The 14,600-nt window shown below is 29.3% G+C and overlaps 3 pseudogenes across 1 annotated transcript; 1 reads left to right on the forward strand and 2 right to left on the reverse strand.

Annotated features, from left to right (window-relative positions):
• Positions 1–879: 879 nt before the first annotated feature.
• LOC149885464 (uncharacterized) lies at positions 880–1,802 on the forward strand (annotated as a pseudogene).
• Positions 1,803–4,339: 2,537 nt separating this feature from the next.
• LOC145186623 (TNF receptor-associated factor 3-like) lies at positions 4,340–5,567 on the reverse strand (annotated as a pseudogene). The gene is made up of 2 exons (XR_016454669.1): positions 4,990–5,567; positions 4,340–4,731 (listed from the first exon to the last, which is right to left on the reverse strand). The product of XR_016454669.1 is annotated as a TNF receptor-associated factor 3-like (transcript).
• A 3,351-nt stretch (positions 5,568–8,918) lies between these two features.
• LOC149885465 (uncharacterized) lies at positions 8,919–9,841 on the reverse strand (annotated as a pseudogene).
• Positions 9,842–14,600: the final 4,759 nt, after the last annotated feature.

Consider the following 14,600-nt stretch of genomic DNA (forward strand, 5'->3'; position numbering starts at 1 on the left):
TTGAATTATCAAGACTGATATTGATAGCTTTAAATCCTTGTTTTTCAAAATAGTAACAGATGACTTGACAGATGACTTGGTTGATGTAAATTTAGTAAAAATGGCGGCTAATGAAAAAAAAAGAAAAAGTAAGGAAAGATTGCGTAAAAGTAAAAAAAACAAAGACTAGCATCACATAAAACAGGACTTGAATGTAACTGTAAAAGGTTGAAATGCTTCGAAATTGTTAAAACAGAAGATAGAATTTTTTGATTAAGTTATTTTAACTCTCTAGCCAGCAAGGATGCTCAAGATTCGTATCTTTCTAGTTTAATAACTTTAAATAATGTTTCAAGAAGAAGACCACAAAATATCGATTCGAAAGGTTATAATAGCAGTTACAAATATAAACTTTTTATTACAAATCAAGAGGTAATAACGAGTAAGAATTCGTTTGTTCATGTTTGCTTTTCTGCATTTACTTCAATCTTTTGGATAAAGAAGGGAAGATTGGAGACAATAAAAAGAAGTCTTTTAACCACAGACAAATTATAATTTTTTATTGATAGATTGTCATATGAATCTTATCGCAACATATTTAACACTAATTTTAACATTTCTTTTGGGTACCTTAGAGCTGACACTTGTTCTAAATGTGATGAGTTTAAAGTTAAAATCGAATCAATAAAAATTGAACTATCTCTTAATTCAGAGTGCAAAAAGGTTAAATAACAATTAGATGAGATAGAATTACAGAAAGAACAACACCACAAAGATGCCGAAACATTTTATGTTAGAAAACGAAATGCACAGTTTAAAGCATAAAGGGAACAAAGATTTGAGTCAATTGCTTTTGATTTCCAAAAAAATCTCAACTTACCAAATCTATCAACCAATGACTTTTACTACAGAAGAAAATTGGCATTTTATTCATTTAATATTCACGTGCTTTCAAGTAATGAAGTTTTTTTGTATTGTTATGATGAAACTATTGCTAGAAAAGGGGCTGACGAGGTACCGTCAGTGTTATATGATTTTTTTATGAAACATTTAGACAAAGAAATTCGATCTGTAAAGCTATTTTGTGATTCATGTGCTGGCCAAAACAAAAACTATACATTAATTCGTTTTATGGATTTCCTTATTCATGAAAAAAAAAGGTTTGACTTCATTAAAGTTATGTATCCAGAACGCGGACATTCTTATATGGGGTGTGATAAAGATATGGGGTTAATTAATTGCAAAACACCTGCATGTATTCCATCAGATTGGATTAACACGTTCAGAAATGCTCGTAAAAGACCCACTCCATTTCAAGTTGTAGAATTGATGCAAGATATGGTAAAGAATATAACTGATTTTTTAAGACCATTTTATAAGAACAAATGTTCAATTCCAACACGTCCTCTTCGTGAAATTTGTTTTAGAGGAGACTCAACTGGCATTATATTTCATCGTGATTCGTGGAATGGGTTATTATTAAAAACAAATTTAAAAAATAATAGGAAGATTGCTATAAAAGGTGAGATCCCGATTCTATATAATGCAAAACTTTGTATCTCCGAGGCAAAGTACAGAGACCTACAAGTATTAAAAAAGTTCACATCCAATACAGAGTTTTATGATTCTCTGCCTTACAATCAGGAGCTTGTTGAGACATTTTATGAAAATATTGGCTCTTAAGATGATGAATAAATAGACGCCTTTTTTCATTTGTTGTTTGACCTTTCGTTTTTCTTTTTTTGTTAATGTTTCTTGAAAGATTTTTAAAAGTTAATGTTTTTTCTTTCTCTGCATTTAAACTGAATCAATTTATAAAATTAATAATCACAAGATATTGAAGTATTGATATTAAGATAAAAATTGAGAATACACATAAATATTAGTTTTTTAAGTTACATTAACCCATAAAAATTTAAAACTCATTTATTATCAAGAAAGACTCCCTGCAATAAATACCTGTTTGTACATATAGTTTTGTGAAAGAAAAGTGACATCTGTATGGGCAAAGCTTTAAACCTTAGAATTAAAATGAAAAATTGCATTTTGTCATCGACAACAAAAAAGTATTTTTAATTAATACTGGCCCCAAGACTGTTTTAAGGTCGATACTAGATTCCAGTGGTGAAGTCGGTTGATAAAAAAGCTCCTGCCTGATTTTATTTACAAGCTAATATAAAATAGTTAATAATTTAACTTTTCACTTGATCTAAAAACTAAAAAAAGACATTATACCGGGGAAAAAACGGCAGTCCAAAAAAAACTTCACTAAAAAAAGAAAGTCTAAAATGAAAATTATTGCACTTAAATTGAAAGTATAACTTTAATTGCATACAAAAATGGTTATTTTTGCAATATATTTTAAAAAGCCACACATTTTTTCTAAAAATTTAAAACCTATATAGGATTAAAAGTTTAATAATGAAATATCTCAAAAAGAAAAAATGTGACCCTGCCGTTTCTTCCCGTGTAGTCTTCATATATATATATATATATATATATATATATATATATATATATATATATATATATATACATATATATATATATATATACAGTATTGGACAAAACGTTTGCAACCAAATAATGCTAATTTAGTTTATATTAAATAATTGAGGTAACATTTCATCTTTCAGGATATTTTTATACATGAAACGGTGCATTATTCCATCGTTTCGATGTATTGGACCTAGACCGTTAGCACAAAAACACCTCCAGATCATTACATTGCTTCCACCATGCTTCACGGTCTTATGGCAGTAACGTAAATCGAGGCGTTTTCCGGATGGTCGACGTCCACGGCAAATGCCATCGCTCCCAATGATGTTGAACTTCAATTCATCACTAAACAGGACAGTTCGCCATTTCTGCACATTCCAGTCAATATGAGATGTAGCAAACATGAGTCTTTTCTTCTGGCTTTATAGTGAAATCAGCGGTTTCTTTGCAGGGCTTCGAGAAAACAATCCGGCTTCAACAGCACGTCGTCTGATTGTTCGGTCCGATACAGGCAGCTCTAATTGCTTTTGTATCTCGACTGATGATATCCAGGGATCCTTCTTGACAGATCTGACGATCATAGAATTCACTCTAGAAGTGGTGGAACGCGGTCTTCCATCTTTGTTATCTGCTGCCAACTTCCCCGTAGAACGATATTTGGAACATAGTCTTGATACGGTCAATTTTTTCACGCGATATTTATCACAAATACTTTTTTATGACATTCCACTTACGTAATCGCCAATAGTTTTCTTTCTTAGTTCCAATCCAAGACTGTCGGGAGCCATTTTTGCACTTGAAGCCATAAAAATATTTTTGGATGCTTTCAGATGCTTCTTCTGGAAACTTCTGGAAGCTTCTGCATTCTTTGGAAACTTCAGGAAACTTCTGGATACTTCCTTTAATTATTAAAAAACTTCCGTGACGCTGACACGGACCAGACTTAAGAAAATAAAACAAACCAAAAAAGTTGCACTTGTTTTGTCCGCTGCAAATGGCACTTGTCAACGAAATTCTGCCTATGTGATGTCACCTGTCAGCTGATTGCTCATGTCATGGCATGCTATGACTCCAGAGTCCTGAACTGTTTGCTGTGGTAGTATAGTTCGTTTCATTTTTAAGACATGAAAAATTAGGAACACTTTTTAGCATTGTTCCATGTTCGTTGCAAATGCTTTGTCCAATACTGTATATATATATATATATATATATATATATACACCTTTTTTTTAAATTCAGCAATATTCCTGGAGTTAAAATATTTCAATATCGAGCCCCTCTTTTTTATGACAACGAGCAGGATTTCTAAAACAGTCTTCACATATCTACAGTACACCCAATGCTGCACTGTTGCCGCATTAGGTTCTGCATATTGGACCGATTTGACTGGTAATAATAAATATTTTAAAGACAATTAAAAAAAAAAAAATTAAAAATATGACTTGGTAGTTAAATATTGTTACATTTACCAATACTGTTATAAGTAAAAGAGTAAAAAAAAATACAAATTCACTTTTAAGTTTATAAAAACATTTTTTTTTGTTCAAAATGAAATTAGAACTGATTTAAGTTTTAATTCGATCTCTTATTAACATGATTTACAAAAAGCTTTTTAAAATATCATAAAAAAATAAAAGTGTTATCAAAAACAGAATATAGAGTATCGTCGTTGTCGCAAACAAAATGAGTAAGTCCAAAAAAAAAATTTTTACAGGACATAAAAAAAATTATTTGGCAATATCATGTAATCAGCTATAAATCTTTGTAAATTCAATAATCTTGTAACATATAATTAAGCAATTTTTAATATAATTACGCAATTTTCTTAAAGTTTAGATGTTATTTTGTAAATTTTGGACATAAGTGATTAGCCTAAATTGTTTTGACTTAAGTGATTTGCTTTCGACAACAACGATATATGACATATGCTTTGCAGTTACTCGCTAACAATGGTTTCTAAGAAAATACTGTCGTCAACAAGATATTTAGGTGAAAATATATGTTCTTTTGGAAAAAATAATGGACAGCCAGCAGGAGTATTCATGTCTTTAACTGGTCGTTGAAAACTTGAAGTATTAATATCTGGTTTAAATGATTCTTCGTGACGTTCCTTTTGATTTAAAACATTTAGTAATCTAAAAGTGACTCTCTTCTTAAAAGGCCATTCTAAAAGCTGATCATACTCTGATCTCATAACCACAAAGAAAAGAGATGTGTGTTTTTGCGCCGCTTCCATCACTATTTAGATAAAGTCTATAATAAGTTAAAAAAAAAAAAATTACTTCGGCATATCCTTTACAAACACCAAAAACGAATGAAAGTTCACTGTAAGTCAAAACGACAATTGAAAACTAAAAGTTGAAACATACCGATGAATTTAATTGTTTTCAAGCTATATACACTCAAATGTTTAACTATTTTTCTCTAAGTTATGGTATGATACATTACTGACAATCTTTACTGAGAAATCTTGACAAAAAAATATACTTCCTCCTCAAGTAAATAACCCACCTGCTGCAAAACTTATACCCTCCGCGACCAGTAAATGAAGGAGCACTATGAATGGCCAGACATTTCCCCTCTTCAGCCTGCCTTAAACGAAAACGAAAGTTATTGATTCTCTACAAATATCTGCCATTATGTCATGTATTTTCGAGAATCTGCAGCTTAAGATCAATATCGGACAAGCTTTCACCTGATATTCCGTTAGTTATTTAAATTTTCTTTGCAATACTGGATATCTTTTCAGTCTTTAACACTAAGTTACGGAAGTCTTCTATATTTGTCTTTTTTAAAAGCAGTTCATCGATTTTTTTTTTATATTTATTTACCAGTTTTTCAAACTTCGTAAGTTGATCCTTGGTCACTGGTTCTTCAGCTAAAGATAAGTTGTTATTATTTTTTTGACATTTTTTAAAATCAGCTTTCACTTTTTCAATTTCTTTACGTAAACTTTGGTACTTTAATGAGTGTTGCTCAGAGGATTCTTTCTGTATCTGCAATTCTGATTTCAAGTTCTCATTAGTCTCCTGCAATTTCTTTACCGTTGTAACGGTCATCATATAGTGATAGGAGGATTTTAAATGAAATTAAGAGCAGCAGCACTGTTTGCCTAAAGAAAAAAAAACCATGTAACTCAAAAGTTTGGATGTTGTTATGAATTCAAGGCAAGTTTAATTAACTTTTAAAAATAACAATGATTTCGATACCTACGCATTATTATTTTTATTTATTTTGTAAGTGTAATGATTTTTAGCGTAATGTAAAGCAAGAAAGTCATTTTGATAATTGTAACTTTTATTTACGTTTATATATTAAATATATTAAATTAATTATATAATGTTAGCTTGAAAACAATTAAATTCATCGGTATGTTTCAACTTTTAGTTTTCAATTGTCGTTTTGACTTACAGTGAACTTTCATTCGTTTTTGGTGTTTGTAAAGGATATGCCGAAGTAATTTTTTTTTTTTTAACTTATTATAGACTTTATCTAAATAGTGATGGAAGCGGCGCAAAAACACACATCTCTTTTCTTTGTGGTTATGAGATCAGAGTATGATCAGCTTTTAGAATGGCCTTTTAAGAAGAGAGTCACTTTTAGATTACTAAATGTTTTAAATCAAAAGGAACGTCACGAAGAATCATTTAAACCAGATATTAATACTTCAAGTTTTCAACGACCAGTTAAAGACATGAATACTCCTGCTGGCTGTCCATTATTTTTTCCAAAAGAACATATATTTTCACCTAAATATCTTGTTGACGACAGTATTTTCTTAGAAACCATTGTTAGCGAGTAACTGCAAAGCATATGTCATATATCGTTGTTGTCGAAAGCAAATCACTTAAGTCAAAACAATTTAGGCTAATCACTTATGTCCAAAATTTACAAAATAACATCTAAACTTTAAGAAAATTGCGTAATTATATTAAAAATTGCTTAATTATATGTTACAAGATTATTGAATTTACAAAGATTTATAGCTGATTACATGATATTGCCAAATAATTTTTTTTATGTCCTGTAAAAATTTTTTTTTTGGACTTACTCATTTTGTTTGCGACAACGACGATACTCTATATTCTGTTTTTGATAACACTTTTATTTTTTTATGATATTTTAAAAAGCTTTTTGTAAATCATGTTAATAAGAGATCGAATTAAAACTTAAATCAGTTCTAATTTCATTTTGAACAAAAAAAAATGTTTTTATAAACTTAAAAGTGAATTTGTATTTTTTTTTACTCTTTTACTTATAACAGTATTGGTAAATGTAACAATATTTAACTACCAAGTCATATTTTTAATTTTTTTTTTTTTAATTGTCTTTAAAATATTTATTATTACCAGTCAAATCGGTCCAATATGCAGAACCTAATGCGGCAACAGTGCAGCATTGGGTGTACTGTAGATATGTGAAGACTGTTTTAGAAATCCTGCTCGTTGTCATAAAAAAGAGGGGCTCGATATTGAAATATTTTAACTCCAGGAATATTGCTGAATTTAAAAAAAAGGTGTATATATATATATATATATATATATATATATACAGTATTGGACAAAGCATTTGCAACGAACATGGAACAATGCTAAAAAGTGTTCCTAATTTTTCATGTCTTAAAAATGAAACGAACTATACTACCACAGCAAACAGTTCAGGACTCTGGAGTCATAGCATGCCATGACATGAGCAATCAGCTGACAGGTGACATCACATAGGCAGAATTTCGTTGACAAGTGCCATTTGCAGCGGACAAAACAAGTGCAACTTTTTTGGTTTGTTTTATTTTCTTAAGTCTGGTCCGTGTCAGCGTCACGGAAGTTTTTTAATAATTAAAGGAAGTATCCAGAAGTTTCCTGAAGTTTCCAAAGAATGCAGAAGCTTCCAGAAGTTTCCAGAAGAAGCATCTGAAAGCATCCAAAAATATTTTTATGGCTTCAAGTGCAAAAATGGCTCCCGACAGTCTTGGATTGGAACTAAGAAAGAAAACTATTGGCGATTACGTAAGTGGAATGTCATAAAAAAGTATTTGTGATAAATATCGCGTGAAAAAATTGACCGTATCAAGACTATGTTCCAAATATCGTTCTACGGGGAAGTTGGCAGCAGATAACAAAGATGGAAGACCGCGTTCCACCACTTCTAGAGTGAATTCTATGATCGTCAGATCTGTCAAGAAGGATCCCTGGATATCATCAGTCGAGATACAAAAGCAATTAGAGCTGCCTGTATCGGACCGAACAATCAGACGACGTGCTGTTGAAGCCGGATTGTTTTCTCGAAGCCCTGCAAAGAAACCGCTGATTTCACTATAAAGCCAGAAGAAAAGACTCATGTTTGCTACATCTCATATTGACTGGAATGTGCAGAAATGGCGAACTGTCCTGTTTAGTGATGAATTGAAGTTCAACATCATTGGGAGCGATGGCATTTGCCGTGGACGTCGACCATCCGGAAAACGCCTCGATTTACGTTACTGCCATAAGACCGTGAAGCATGGTGGAAGCAATGTAATGATCTGGAGGTGTTTTTGTGCTAACGGTCTAGGTCCAATACATCGAAACGATGGAATAATGCACCGTTTCATGTATAAAAATATCCTGAAAGATGAAATGTTACCTCAATTATTTAATATAAACTAAATTAGCATTATTTGGTTGCAAACGTTTTGTCCAATACTGTATATATATATATATATATGTATATATATATATATATATATATATATATATATATATATATATATATATATATATATATATATATATATATATATATATATGAAGACTACACGGGAAGAAACGGCAGGGTCACATTTTTTCTTTTTGAGATATTTCATTATTAAACTTTTAATCCTATATAGGTTTTAAATTTTTAGAAAAAATGTGTGGCTTTTTAAAATATATTGCAAAAATAACCATTTTTGTATGCAATTAAAGTTATACTTTCAATTTAAGTGCAATAATTTTCATTTTAGACTTTCTTTTTTTAGTGAAGTTTTTTTTGGACTGCCGTTTTTTCCCCGGTATAATGTCTTTTTTTAGTTTTTAGATCAAGTGAAAAGTTAAATTATTAACTATTTTATATTAGCTTGTAAATAAAATCAGGCAGGAGCTTTTTTATCAACCGACTTCACCACTGGAATCTAGTATCGACCTTAAAACAGTCTTGGGGCCAGTATTAATTAAAAATACTTTTTTGTTGTCGATGACAAAATGCAATTTTTCATTTTAATTCTAAGGTTTAAAGCTTTGCCCATACAGATGTCACTTTTCTTTCACAAAACTATATGTACAAACAGGTATTTATTGCAGGGAGTCTTTCTTGATAATAAATGAGTTTTAAATTTTTATGGGTTAATGTAACTTAAAAAACTAATATTTATGTGTATTCTCAATTTTTATCTTAATATCAATACTTCAATATCTTGTGATTATTAATTTTATAAATTGATTCAGTTTAAATGCAGAGAAAGAAAAAACATTAACTTTTAAAAATCTTTCAAGAAACATTAACAAAAAAAGAAAAACGAAAGGTCAAACAACAAATGAAAAAAGGCGTCTATTTATTCATCATCTTAAGAGCCAATATTTTCATAAAATGTCTCAACAAGCTCCTGATTGTAAGGCAGAGAATCATAAAACTCTGTATTGGATGTGAACTTTTTTAATACTTGTAGGTCTCTGTACTTTGCCTCGGAGATACAAAGTTTTGCATTATATAGAATCGGGATCTCACCTTTTATAGCAATCTTCCTATTATTTTTTAAATTTGTTTTTAATAATAACCCATTCCACGAATCACGATGAAATATAATGCCAGTTGAGTCTCCTCTAAAACAAATTTCACGAAGAGGACGTGTTGGAATTGAACATTTGTTCTTATAAAATGGTCTTAAAAAATCAGTTATATTCTTTACCATATCTTGCATCAATTCTACAACTTGAAATGGAGTGGGTCTTTTACGAGCATTTCTGAACGTGTTAATCCAATCTGATGGAATACATGCAGGTGTTTTGCAATTAATTAACCCCATATCTTTATCACACCCCATATAAGAATGTCCGCGTTCTGGATACATAACTTTAATGAAGTCAAACCTTTTTTTTTCATGAATAAGGAAATCCATAAAACGAATTAATGTATAGTTTTTGTTTTGGCCAGCACATGAATCACAAAATAGCTTTACAGATCGAATTTCTTTGTCTAAATGTTTCATAAAAAAATCATATAACACTGACGGTACCTCGTCAGCCCCTTTTCTAGCAATAGTTTCATCATAACAATACAAAAAAACTTCATTACTTGAAAGCACGTGAATATTAAATGAATAAAATGCCAATTTTCTTCTGTAGTAAAAGTCATTGGTTGATAGATTTGGTAAGTTGAGATTTTTTTGGAAATCAAAAGCAATTGACTCAAATCTTTGTTCCCTTTATGCTTTAAACTGTGCATTTCGTTTTCTAACATAAAATGTTTCGGCATCTTTGTGGTGTTGTTCTTTCTGTAATTCTATCTCATCTAATTGTTATTTAACCTTTTTGCACTCTGAATTAAGAGATAGTTCAATTTTTATTGATTCGATTTTAACTTTAAACTCATCACATTTAGAACAAGTGTCAGCTCTAAGGTACCCAAAAGAAATGTTAAAATTAGTGTTAAATATGTTGCGATAAGATTCATATGACAATCTATCAATAAAAAATTATAATTTGTCTGTGGTTAAAAGACTTCTTTTTATTGTCTCCAATCTTCCCTTCTTTATCCAAAAGATTGAAGTAAATGCAGAAAAGCAAACATGAACAAACGAATTCTTACTCGTTATTACCTCTTGATTTGTAATAAAAAGTTTATATTTGTAACTGCTATTATAACCTTTCGAATCGATATTTTGTGGTCTTCTTCTTGAAACATTATTTAAAGTTATTAAACTAGAAAGATACGAATCTTGAGCATCCTTGCTGGCTAGAGAGTTAAAATAACTTAATCAAAAAATTCTATCTTCTGTTTTAACAATTTCGAAGCATTTCAACCTTTTACAGTTACATTCAAGTCCTGTTTTATGTGATGCTAGTCTTTGTTTTTTTTACTTTTACGCAATCTTTCCTTACTTTTTCTTTTTTTTTCATTAGCCGCCATTTTTACTAAATTTACATCAACCAAGTCATCTGTCAAGTCATCTGTTACTATTTTGAAAAACAAGGATTTAAAGCTATCAATATCAGTCTTGATAATTCAAAAAATAAGGAAGGTAAACTTGGTTGATGTCTTTTAGTAAGTGCACAACATAATTCACATTCTTAAAAATTAGTTTTTCGGGGAGGTAATTTTTTGTATAATGAAGAAAAGAGATTTCATTCCGTCAAACTTTAAATATGCATCAAATTGTTTATTTGATTTGAATTCAAATACAAACTATGCTATTGTGGTTAATAATGCTAGAATGTGTAAAAAGTCAAAATTTTCAAAATGTGACCCTGCCGTTTCTTCCCCGTGGAGTCTTCATACATATATATATATATATATATATATATATATATATATATATATATATATATATATATATATATATATATATATATATATATATATATATATATATATATATATATATATATATATATATATATATATTATATATAACAATTTGTCACAATTTTAAAGAATTTATCAAAGCCAATTTATGACAAAACGTTAGAATAACTAAGTATTTAATATTAACATAATACGATTTACCAGCTATAAATAAACTAATTTTTATATGACAAAAACAAACGGGTTATTATATGCTTTTTATGACAAATGAAATTAATATACGAAATATCAAAAACAAAAGCACGATATATCTGGTCGCATTTCGGAAGATAATTATAAATTTGATTGACTTTAATTTGAATGAAAAAGCCCATTAGTAAATACACCTATAAAAAAACAATTCACTGTGGAATATATATTATGGAGCTTAAAGAGTAGTCAATGGAAAAAATGGAGACATCGGAAAAAACATAAAAAAAGTTCACAAAAATAAGGCTGGTGAATGAAGGACCTAGGAATTGAATGAAACATAACCTTGACAAAAATTTTTACTTAAGCATTTTTAATTTTCGCTATACTTTTTTTAGTCATTTTAAAATTTTCCTTACAGGTCTATTCTAGAATTGACAGACTTTGCTTATACAAAAAAATATTTCTATTGAAAATCAAAAGATAAAGTTGACTGTAAGTTTAAAAAATTAGAAGAGAAAGGAAAAGTAAATATCAATACCATTTTCATAATAAAAATCAGACAAAACAAGAAGCCAAAACAAGAAATCACACAAAAAACTGTTAAAGTAAAGAAAAAATACAACTGCTGTCAATGAAAAAAAGGTATGAAAAGTTTTTATCTATAGATTTTATAGTTGTTAAGATTATATTTTCTTACTTAAGCTTAGATATATAATAAACTAATAATTAGTAAAGTTAATATAATATTTTCCTTCTTAGATAATATACCTATATATACATATTATACATTTTCTTTTTTTTTTCTTGATTTTCTTTTTCATGCTACTCAGATTTCTTTTTCTTTTTCTTTTTCTTTTTCTGTAACTTTTTGATGATGGTAAAGAAACAAACCTGTGGCCTTAAAGCGGTAGCTAAAAATCACTAAGCTACCCAATGTGATCTCTATGACAATTGGATACACATAAAATGTAATCGAGTTGACAAGCTGACATATGAAAAAATCAAAACTTTAAACCGCTGGTACTGTCTAATCTGTACAAAAACATTTATCTAATATTTCTGATCTTGAGTTGTCTACCACACTTGCAGGAAAGTCAATGAAATTTAACCCCGTTAAAAATCTATCTGATGATCCAGGTTTGAAACACTTTTTGGGGACCTCAATGACTTGTCTTACACTCCAATCAACTGCAAATATGTAGATGTTCCTACGTACAATGAGTTATCCCGAAATTCTGTAAGTTATCTTCGTATACATATATCTTCACTACCATATTATATTGACGATTGTAAAACACTATTAGCATCTTTTAACAATATGTCTGATATTATTGGGATAACTGAATCTAACCTACATGATAAAGATATATCTGTAACTAATGTTGATTTAGACGGATATGTATTTGTTCACACGCCAACTAAAGCTAAAAAGGGTGGTGCTTTGATGTATATTAAGTCTAGTTTAAACTTTAAAATTAGAGCTGACTTGCTCCTGGTTAATAGTAAACAACTCGAATCTATATTTGTTGAAATTATAAATACTAAAAAAAGCAATTTAATTGTTGGTTGTTTATACCGTCATTCAACAATGTATCCATCTGAATTTGTTGATCATTTCCTAATTCTATTCTTGAAAAAATTAACATAGATAAAAAAAAGTTTATCTTAATGGGAGATTTCAACTTTGACTTACTCAAACAAAACACATCCAATGAATTTTCACATTTTTTAGAATCAATGGTTTCGAATTCTCTTTTTCCTTTTATTATCCAGCCTACAATCATAAATACTCATTCTGAAAGAGTAATTAATAACATTTTTTAAAAATTTTATTCATCTGGTATAATCTAAGGCAATCTTACCGCTTCAATATTTGATCATCTTGCTCAGTTTATAATTATGCCGCATTCCAAAACACAAACTTCACCTTAACCAATTTTTAGGAAGTGCTTTAAAAACTTTATAAAAGCTGAATTTATCCAGCGGCCTATCCTATAAAGCTGAAAAATACGAAATTTACGCAAAAAAGCAGCTTTTATCTTACGCAAAAAAAATTTCCGCGAGCTTCAATCCTAAAAACAAAATTACGCAGAATTTTTGAGTAAATTACTCAAAGTTTCTCACGCAAATAAAACTGCTTCAAATTCTAAATATCGTGTAATAGCGCAAAATTTTAACCAAAGAATGATTTTGAAAAGTGACTTGTGCAAAGGCTCGTGATTATTTCTTCAAACCACAGATGTCTACTTTTATAAACAAAAAGTTTTGTCCTCGAAAAGCATAGAGCTACATAGTTTCACTTAATATTAAGTGTTTCAACAATAATTTTGACATTTTTCTAAAAGTAAGCATTGGGTGAGAAGCATTATTTAACTTTGAAATATTTAAAAATCCATCAACTTGAAGTAGCAACTTTTATCAAAACGGTAAGTTTGTAGTACAGCAAACTCACGATTGATTGCAATATAAGACATAAAAGACCTAACAAAAGGTGCCCGTTACTCTACAAAACAAAGGGTTGAAAGCTGTTGAATTTACAAAAATGAATAAAAAAACGTTTATTACAAAACACTTTAAGCATTCAACCCCTTGTTTTGTAGAATGACAAATACCTATTCAAACACTGTGATTATGTGGTGATCGGAAGAAATTATTTTGTTGTAATTTTGCATATGAAGGGACATGCCGATCCTATAATCATGCGTGATTGTGATGTCTGGGAGTTTTTATGTGCCAAATTACAATAAGTGTGCCATAACAGCACATTTATGGCAACTATTAAAAACTAATTTATCTATTTTTAACAACTTTAACTTGTATAAATAGAGTAAAGATTTTGTTAGTAACATGTTGATTTAAAAGTAACATATGTATATGGTGTTGATCTTCAAAATATATTATTTGTGTTCACCTTTAGATCATATGGTTTTTAGCTATATGTAAACTTATATAAAAGGAGCAAATGAGCTAAAGAAAAGTGTTATAACTTTTCCAACATTAGTGGGGAAGAGGTTAAATATTCATTAAATAACAAACTTTTTTTTGTTTACTGCATGGAAATTTAGATTGCGATGTAATAAGTAGGGTAAAAGCATTTACTGGAAAAATTGTTTTATTGTTTCATTTTAGATAACTTAAGCAATTTAATAATCTTACTAATATTAGTTACAATCTTTTAAATTTAAAAATAAATTGCATTACTTCCAAATTGGAAAAAAACAGCAAAAATAAAATTACTATTATCATAAGCATAGATTAAACCATGTTTCAACTTGGCATTAAAAAAATCCAATTTGTAAAGTTTGTTATTTAGCAAAAGCACAGTCTCTTATCCACAAATGGTGGATATTTCATAAACTGGCAAATTTTAATGCAAACACACTAAATTTTAT

The sequence above is a fragment of the Hydra viridissima genome, unplaced genomic scaffold (assembly GCF_058129835.1).
Source record: "Hydra viridissima isolate aposymbiotic clone 2 unplaced genomic scaffold, HvirCarnegie_v1 scaffold_8, whole genome shotgun sequence".
NCBI classification, from domain to species: domain Eukaryota; kingdom Metazoa; phylum Cnidaria; class Hydrozoa; order Anthoathecata; family Hydridae; genus Hydra; species Hydra viridissima.